Below are 10098 nucleotides of genomic sequence, written 5' to 3'. Positions count from 1 at the left end.
CAGAATGAAAGACTGCTATCAGAATGGATTAGAAAAACAAAATAATTTTTCTTATGATTTTATTTTTAAGGAGTCTCTTTCTAAATTTTCCATTAAAAATAATTTTGTGGTAATTGTTACAGTCAGACCTGATGAGACTTTTTATCTTTGTGTCATACAATATCTTAAGGTAAACTATAATGAAGATGTTTGAAGGCATACCCAGATAAAAGGAGAAATTTATAAGGACTCAAATTTGACAAGTGTTGGTGCTAGTTTTAAGGTTTCAGGTTTTGTTATTGTTTGGTTTGTTATTCTAGGTATCCTGGCTGTTTTTCATGTTTATTGCATTTTCAAGAAATAGGAATTTGCCCTGCCAAGACTTTGAGACTATTCTGTTTTTCCTTCATCTCTGTGAAAGGAATGATGATAAGGAGCAGCACAGAAAAGCCTAAAATAGCTCTGAGATGGCTTGCATTTCTCAACTCCGTCACTGAAGTGCAAAAGAGCTGTATTTGCATGACACTGAATATGAAGACTAATTAGAGACAATGGATGTGTCACCTTGGCCTGGGCCTGTAGGCATTGATCCTGGAGTTAGCTGGGATATTTCAGAGTTTCATTGCCTGGTTTGATGAACAACTACTCAGAGTGAGGGAAATGAAGCAATTATTTTAGTGTAAACCAGGATTCATTCTACTCAGTCTCTAATAAGATTTGAGAATTAAGAAGTGGATTTATGAAATCTGTAGGCTTGTTCCTTACTTAAATGAGTTATAGCAAGGGAACACTAAGCCCCCATTTACTTTCAAACACCACTGTATATCCTAGTTAAGGAACAATGAAATATTACCCTGTTATCACATACTGATCAGCATTTTACACAGAATGCAAACTGCTATAATGTAATCTTTCTTCCTGTTGCTCCAGCAGTGGTTTTCAAGAATTAATTCTGATTCACATTGCCTTTACAATGACTTCAGTGGACATACTCAGATTCTGCATGAGTGCAAGGACTTAATCAGAACTACAAACACCTTTTTTTCTGATTTTTTTGAGCATTGCTAGGATAGATCCCAAACAAGGACCCTGAATCATTTTGTCTTAGCTGACACAGAAATACAGGAAAAAAGTAGGTCACTACCCCAAAAAGCTGAGAGCCTGAGGAAAGATTCTATTTCTAACACAGGCTGGAAAGTGGTGATAAGAATTAGCTGTTTTCAAAATCAAAAGTAAATTTCTTTTTTTCTTTATTTCTTTCTCTGTTTGTTGTTGTTGATTCTTTGGAATCAACACAGCATAGAACAATTGAAGTGAAAAAACCCTAAAAATCAAAGAACACACCATGCTCCAAAGGTCATGCTAATGGTCGTGTCAAGGGATGTGTTTTTCTTAGACTGTTGGTCTGACTGATAATGTTATTGAACAAAATATAATTAATCCCTTTTTCTTTCACCGCTTAGAAATAATGAATGGGAAGATTTTACTTTCTTTTCTCTCTTCTTTCTGGATTTTTTATCTCTTTTTTTTCCCCCTGAAATACCTTCTCTCAAGGTAAAAAAGTATAGGTACTGTTGGCTACAGCTCCAGTTTTCAAGGTTAAATCTGGTATGATACTCCATCTGTGCTTGTTTGTCCCTAAGACGATTCTGCAGTTCAGACTAGGATCCTGACTAGCTTTACTGCTTTTTCCAGCTTGAAGTCTTAAGGTCTCCTTAATCTTTTCTAAGTCTACAAACAGCTTATATTTAGCTGAAAAGATGAGGTGGTTTTGTGTAGGAAAATGTCAAGCCTTCTTGCTTGGTAGTGCAAAAAGGCTTAATCTTTGGCCATCCTGGGTTTTAAAACGCTTTTATTTTGCAAAGTAAGTAAGATGCTGCCATCTGTTGGCAATGAGAAATTACTTTATTTCTTAAGTGATTTAAGGAATACAAATCTTCAAATTCTTAAGGAATTTTGTTTGATGTTATTTTTTCTTCAATTAAACTGTAGGTATCTGAGCAGCATAAACTTGCAAAGGACCGTTCAATTGTATCTTACAATTTACTTCAGGATCCCTGTGAAATCCTTCTCACTTGAACTGATACCAAGTCCTATCACAAAGCTCAACTATGACCTGAAAATTCATTTTCAGCTAAAAGCCTGAAAAAATATGAATTTCCTTAAAGACACAGAAAAATGTGCACCCTCTCAAAGGATTTTGAATGTTATTCAAAACCAACCAAACAAAAATGTATTTTCTCAGATAGTCTTTTGGTCCTGACTCTGAAAAACTGTAAAAATATAAATGTAGAAGGACCTGCATGGGAATGCTGTATACTTCAAAACATTTAAGGATAAAAACTTTTGTTCTTTTCTTTGGTTTTGAAATAGTATATTTTTTAAGAAGAAAAACAATGGAAGAAATGTGATAGGCTGTAGGTGATTTGTACTGCTGAATTTTGATTCCTTCTTCATCTCCAGTTAAATCCATTATGTACACTGTCATATCATCTGAAGATATCTCTTTATAATTTCATGATGGAACATCAAAAAGGAAAAAAACCCAAGTGGGCTCTGTTTAATCAGCTGAGAACCATAACTCAATTCAAATTTGGCCTTCCCTGCTGGAGTGCTGGCCAGAGTTTCAGTGATGCAGTGACATTCTGCAACCAGAGAGAACAGGTTTTACAGTGAAATAGCTGGTTGAACCAATGTAATGTCCAGCAGCACATAATGACCATTTGTTAAGGTGAAAGTGTGTATAATGTGTTTTTGATTTATAATTTATACTTCACTTGCACATAAGCAAATAGAGAAAGCAGTCTGTGTTAATGTGGCTAAGTAATCACACCCAATTATACAATCCAGGCCATTTCAAGTGACTATTTCAAGGCATGTGTAGCAACTATTCAACTGTTCTGTTGGCAGGATGCTTGAAAACTGAAATACAAATGGAAATTAATTCTGCTATCCTGACATTCTGCTGTGACTTATACTGGACAAGATGAATTTTTAGGAAATACTGGGGTTAATACTGATGCTGCTTTGTATTCAGTTGTTTTAGTAAATATGAATCTGCTCAAAACACAGGACATCATCAGATCTTAGAGGTCATAAAAGTATGTTTAGTAAAACATAGTTCCATCCCTTAGGATAACTGGCGATACAACACCACTGTTTTGTTTTCAAATTACTGTTTTCTTTCCCTCAGCCATATATTTTCCTTCTAATACCCTTGTTTTCTAGCATATAAGAAAAGCATATTGAACTTGTGGCCTTGTTGCTAGGTTTCAAGCTGCGTTTATGCAGTCTACTGAGACATTCTTCTCGTTTTTGAATTCTGAATCAAGTCCCAAGGCAACAGTGCCCTGTTTCTTAGCAACACAGATGGGTAGACTGTATATTCCAGCTCCTTTGTACAATGGAAAAATAAAAAATTCCCTGAGTAAGGGTGTGCTGCAAGTTCATTGCTTCACTTACCTCCCCCTAGAAGAGAGGAAAGGGAAGCCTTCTGTGGTTGATGAAATTCAGCAGATGAAATTTGTCTGGAGGTCCCTGTCTTTGAAGAGTGGTGAGTCTATCTTTTCTGTTCTCTGCATCTCTCTGGGGTCTGTATTCACCACTGTGCATATGGATCTGTAGGTACTTTGGATCAGTGAGTTTCAGTTTCTAAGATACAAACATAAGCATCAAAATCAATGGTAACAAAGCTGGCAGAGGTGGGATGTGTGAAAGTACGCAGATTCGGTGAAATTAATGGAGAGTCATAGAATTGCATGGCTTTAGAACCTCTGGGTGCAATACCTTGATTTTAGGAAGGAAACTAGGGCTGGAGAAAATGGGTAGAGGATTGAGAGGTAAGGAGGAAATGGGTATTCATGCAACTAACAAGTTAGTGGTGTGTTACCCTGTGTACAAAATGGAGAAAAGTTATCCTTTTAACATAGTCCCTGCAAAGTGTTAGGCAGTTTTGAGTCTTTTTGGAAACATAGGCAAATTCTAAATTTTGCTGCCTCCAGACTGTGGTACTAACATTGCCATGGAGAGGGAGGAGTACAAGGGAGAGGAAAAGGGGCAGAGAAGGACACACAGCTCTGCAGAGCTGAACATTTCTGCTCCTGACACCTGTGGAGGGCCAGGTGCGTACATCGTCTTCTCATGATGGCAACGGTAACAATGCAAAGTCTCAGATGCTGTAATTTTGGCACAGACTAGATGAACAGAAGCACTTGTGCTGTTTGTCCTGTTGACCTTGGCATGTACCTGTTTTACCTGGACCTAAAGCTGGCCTGGTCAGTCTGCCAGTATCTCAGTTTAGTTGAAAACCAAGAAAAGGCTGCCTTACATGTATAAATTATAAACTGTCTTTTTTTCTCCACAATTTATTAAATCATGAGCTAAACACAGCAGCTGGCTATGGTGGGACAGCTGGTTTTCCTGTAGACTGCCCACATACACACTTGATGGGAAGCCTGGGCCACCTTAGAATGCAGAGGCAAAGTGCCCACCTAAGCCTACTCACCTCCTCCTAAGCAGGAACCAGGCCGGGTTGTGCTTCAGTGTTTGGATAGCCTGAGTGTAATCTGTGAAGTAGAAACTGAGTTTTGGCCCCTTCCCAAAGGCTGTCCTGCAGCAGGGATCTGCTGCAGCTGGAAGTGTTCCAGCCGCGTGGTCCCAGGCTGGAAGGAACCTGTCTTGGCAGCACAGCACATCTGAGCATGGTCTGGGAACCAAAATCACCTTAAAAAAAGAGCACAGAAATGTGACCTTCCAGAAGTAATTTGTGGGTACTTGATTTATCTCCAGTAAGCTGCCCTCTCAAATCCTTGTTCAGAAACACAGCTTTATTGGTTAGGACATATTTCCATATGCCCTTAACCTTCAATGGACCATGACCTTCTTTTAGAAAAAAACCCATTCTATTCTCAGAATGAACAAGTAAAAAAAAGAGAAAGTTGTAATGTTAGAGCTTTCCTTCAGGTTTCCTGAGCATTGAGTATTAGAATAAGAAAATATGGTTTGTATTGTGTTTTGGCCTGCTGCAATACCCCTCTGATCCATGTCTTTCTTCCAGATTTTCAGGGCATAAAAGGGGCTCTTGTGTAAGAAAGGTAACAGTCTGGGAGTGGCTTTTAGATCACAGAGATAAAACAGAAAACATGGATAAGGTAGTATCTGTGTCTAGTTCATGCACAGAGCTAAATACTTTACTGCCTATTTAGAGTGTTAATGCTGCTCCAGTTGTCTTTCATCCTGCCCAGGGGCATCCTTGGGTGTAGGAAAGGGCCTTCCTCTACCTCTGGGCAAAAAGATGAAGCTCGTGGCACTGGCTGATGAGATAGCCCATGGCAGGATGTAACACCTGGGCACATATTAGGATAGCAAGGGGGTTGCTCTAATTAATGTTGTGTCCTGGGTGTGCCCAGGAATGTAGAAAAAGATGAAAATGCATCAGGAAGAATGGAGAGCAGAGCTTCAACACTTCCCTCTTTTGAGGTTCATTTTGTCACTTCTACTTGTGCAAAGTGAGACTAGTGTGCACCCAGTTGTGCCCCACTATAACCCCAAACCCCTGCTGTGCTGTGCTCCCCTGTATGTGCACAGGTTTAGTCTCCTGTCAGGGATGTATTGTTTAATGAGACAAGAATTAAAAGATGAAAAAAGGGTGTATTTGAGTTGTTACATAGTGATGAGTACTTCAGGCAAAATAAATTCAGAGGTCCTGTTCCTACAGGCTGGTATGAATGTTTAAATTCTTAACATCCAAGCTTTTGGCTTCAGATGGGCTTTCCCTAGGGTCAGGAGTTTGCTTCGGCAGGTAACTTTGCAGAAGTGAAAGACAGAACCAAGAAGCAGTACTTCTTCATCTAAGCACAGGTACAACATAATATTAAACTACAACCACACCTTTATGTTCAGTGAACGTGCTGGGTTGCGCAGACAGGCATAGCCAGACTGAAAGTAGCAATCGGTAACAACATTCTGTTGTGTGTATGTGTGTGTTGGGTTTTTTCTTTTTCTTTTTGCCAGGGATTGCAATATTTGAGAAGAAAAAATTAATCATCAGGCCATTATGCTCATCCTCCACCAAGAAGAGAGAAAATTTTTATTTGAAACTCAAAGAAAATTTTCTGCAAGCCTTGACAGGCCTTTCTCACAACAAACTGCAGTGCAGCAATCCAAAGCCAATATTGATTTATGGCTGAAGCAACTTCCTGATCTTAGCTACTGGCTCTATAAGTCATCCAACCTTCCTCAGAAGCCACAAGGAAAGGGAAAAGGGGAACGGAAGCCAAAAAGGAGCTCTGAGGCCACAGGCATGAAAGAGCTTTCCAGGCTTAGGTCCAGGCTGCTCTCTCCTCTTCTGGAAAAGAAAAGGGACTTGCCTCAATATGGAACCACAAAGCCCGGATCTCCAGGGACTGTGCAACTACAAAAGGCGTGCCAGGGGGGGCACGGCACTGGCCCAGCATGGCTCCTGCACACCTTGCTCCTTGGCACCATCCACGTGCTGGGCACCTCAGCCTAGGAAAATGCTGATTTTACTGCTCCGCTTAGGTTTAGGGTTGAGCTTAGGGTTAGGGTTGAGAAAACCACAAAGCCCAGAGCTCCAGGGACACTGCAACTGCAAAAGGCATGCCAAGGGGAGCATGGCACTGGCCAAACATTGCTCCTTCCACATCTTCTTGGCACCACCCATGCACGAAGGGAATAACCTGATTTTTATTTATGCCTCAACTTATGTTATATATGAGGTGAAAACTTACTTTAGGCACTGTACTTGAGATGGAAAGGAGCCCAGTCCTGGGGAGACTTTGTCTAGCAGCCAAAAGGGAGAGAAAGCTTCCACGACTGGGCTTTAAGTGACTTCCCCTTGCAGGTGGGGTAGATCACCTGTTTCCCCAGAAAAAATGCCAGGTAAATTGGGCTTTGGGAGGAGCCTTAGCACATAAAAGCTGTTACCTGCGCCACACCCCTAGGGCTGCCATTTCCCGGTTTTCTTAGAGGAAGCGGGGGCTCGCTTGGAGGGTTAGCTCTGCCTCCTTCTTGCCTCTTTCTCTCTGTGGTGCTGCTTCTTCCCTAGTTGTCTGTCCTGTCTGCACCTGTCCTGCCCTGCTTTGGTGCTTCCCAGAGGTAGCTCGTCACTGTGACAACCCGGTGCTCTGCTATTTCCCCAACGGGACAGACGCTGCCTGCACCCAGGCCGTGTCTCCTGCAGTGCCCTCAGCAGCCAGCCCATCCTGGCCAACGCCACATCCTGGCTCGCCACCGCTTGGAAGTAGCGCCCAGCTGCTCACAAGAGCTGCACAGGCTCACAGCTGCTCGCAGCACACACGGTCCATGTGCCGGTCAGACACCTATGGGGCACCCCGAGGTGCAGCAGCAATGTTGTCCTTGTCTTCTGCTTCTCTCTTCATCTCTTGTTTTCCTTCTCTGTACACTGTTCTGTACCCATTCAGTAGGAACATATATCTTTCTTTATCAATAAACATCATTCCATTTCATTGTTTTCACTTCAATTTGAAATTTTCTTTTTTTTTCATGGCATTTCATTTCATCAATTTCTTCTGTCCCTTCACCTTGCTTCCTGATTTCAAGATTTCAATGAGTATAATTTTGGCAAGTTTCAGTCCTTTTCACTGCACTTCATTTCATCCCACACCATTTGGTTATAGTCACTCCTTTTCCAAATTTTCTTCTTTTTTTTCAATTTTTTCAATTTTTTTCCCAATTCTTCATTTCATGGAAGGAAATGAAATCTTGAAATCAGAGAACAAAGTGTAAAAAACACTCTGGAAAGGAGATATGATAAAATCAAATGGTCCAAGGTCCTGAGCCTGGGATCCAGACCTGGGGTCATGTTTCAAGAGTCAGGAGCGAAGGGTCAAAGGTTGGGGGGGGGGGGCAAAGGTCATGTGGTCAAAGGTCATGAGGGCAAAGGCCAAGGGCCTGGGGGGGTCAAAGGTCATAGGGTCATGGGTCAAAAAGGGTCAGGAGGTCTAAGATTATGGCATCAAAGATCAGGAGGTCAAAGGTCAAGAGGTCAAAGATTGGGGTGAAGGGTCAAGGATCAAAGCTCAAGGGTCAGTGGTCAAGGGTACCAACCTCCTCCCACTCAGACTCTCCCCTCCACTCACACCACCCTCCACAGCTCAGACCCCCCCTCACACTGCCTCCAGTGCCGCTCCTAACCCCACCCTCAGCACCACCCCTAACAATGCCATTTTAGGGTTAAGGTTAGGGGTTAGGGTTGTGTCTGTGGAGAATTTCCATTTATGAAAGGACATAAAATCTTGAAATAAGAGCAGGAAGTCGAACAAACACTCTGGAAAAGAGATATGATAAAATCAAATGCAACTGGAAAAAAAAAGAGAAAATTTGGAAAAGGAGTGACTACAACCAAATGTCTTGGGATGAAATGAGGTGCAGTGAAAAGGACTGAAAATTGCCAAAATTATACTCATTGAAAACTTGAAATCAAGTGAAGTGAAGAGATAAGAGAAGAAATTGAAGAAATTAAATGTCTTAAAAAAAAATTTTGAAACTAAGTGAAAACAACGAAATGGAATGGGATGACAAGAAGTGCAGGGAAATGGACCAAACCTTGTCAAATTGCTAACTCATTGAAATCTTGCAATCAAAGAACAAAGTGTAACAAACACTCTGGAAAGGAGATATGATAAAATCAAATGCAATTGAAAAAAAAGATGACCAAGATTTCATAATAGTAAATAAATACTAATTTCTCTTAAAACCCAACAAAACTTTTCTTTTTGAGTAATCATGGGTTTTTTTGTTGTTTTTTTTTTCTCCCTCAAGTCTTGACCAGTAATGTAAATTTGCAAAACCAGCAGAAGGGAAAAAAAAAAAAAATGTTTTTCCCACAACCCCAGTGTTATGCTTTCTAACATCACCACTTCAAATGTCCTGACTCTAGCAGGATAATTTATAGCTTCCATACATTTTTTATAGCTTTCCATACAGGAAATGTTCTCAAGGTTTCAGAACTTTCCCCAAGTTCCATATCAGGAATGCTTTAATAACTTGACTGGATCCAGAAGCTAATTCCAGAAAGTCTGATAACTACATGACCAAGTTATTTAGCTGTGAGTGTGAAATCACATTTTAGGCTTTTGTTACAAACCAGGAGATTTTGAGAATTTTAATGTCACCAGTCAGTGCTCTAATCTCAGGACTAAAGGTTTTCTTTGGTAAAATTTTACCTGAGTGAAACAAGTATCTGTAAGTCAGCATTTCTGGAAAGAAGCAAGAAAAAAGCGAAAAAAGCAAGTTGCAACCAAAAGTTTCCAATATAAGTTCCTGGTAACACTGGAGTTTAAAAGGAAATGATCAATCTCAGTGGAAGACCTCTACATCAAAAATATACCTAAGGACTTGCAGCATTGGTCCAAAATTCTTAAGTATAGGCTTGATCCTAAACAAACAAAAAAGGGCAATGTCTATGTTCACTTAGACTTTCTCACCATTCAGGCCAACGGGACATGCTTTATTAAATGGAAACCAGAACTCAATCAGAAAAGAATTGGAAAGGCTAATAAGAAGAGAAAGGCAAGAAATAAAGTATGTAAATTACCAGTGTACTGTGTTTTCTGCTGTGCGTGTAATTCTCTCCTGTGCAGTTCTGATGTGCATCACACCTATTAATTCACAGATAAATATTCAATACAATCAAGTTTTCGACATGTATCTTCACATACCATTTCTCTTCCCTCCCTGATTTCACAGGGCATTCATTATGTTGTCTAAACCCTGAATTTTCATTTTATCTTGTTCAATTAATCAAAGAAACATATCTTCCTATTCATGCAGATGATACGGATACCTTCAGAACATGACCGTTGTGGATTTTCCATCTTGTATCTCGCAAGAAACCATTAAGATATCCATTTCAACTTGCAAAGATCAGGGGATATCGTTAGTCAAATCTGCATAACTAGCAAAGTAGTCAGCCTTTTAAGAGTCAGCCTTGTCTCAGAAAGATTTTAAGACCAATGTACTGGTGTCGTATCCTGTCCTACACTTACCTGACTCTGCAAAGTGTAGTTTCCTGAAGAACAGTACTACCCACAGCCAAACTGACAAATTCCTTTTGCAACTTGCAGAAAATATTACCAG

At 40.4% G+C, this 10098-nt stretch overlaps 1 long non-coding RNA gene across 1 annotated transcript; it reads left to right on the top strand.

The window, feature by feature from the left end:
* The first annotated feature begins 3317 nt into the window (after positions 1-3317).
* LOC120409772 lies at positions 3318-9563 on the top strand. The gene is made up of 2 exons (XR_005601575.1): positions 3318-3532; positions 5992-9563. It is a non-coding gene; the product is annotated as an uncharacterized LOC120409772 (long non-coding RNA).
* The last annotated feature ends 535 nt before the right edge of the window (positions 9564-10098 follow it).

This window comes from Corvus cornix, chromosome 2 (genome assembly GCF_000738735.6).
Source record: "Corvus cornix cornix isolate S_Up_H32 chromosome 2, ASM73873v5, whole genome shotgun sequence".
Classification (NCBI taxonomy): Eukaryota; Metazoa; Chordata; class Aves; order Passeriformes; family Corvidae; genus Corvus; species Corvus cornix.
The sequence above is the reverse complement of the archived record's forward strand: the minus strand, read 5'-3'. Positions and strand labels throughout refer to the sequence as shown.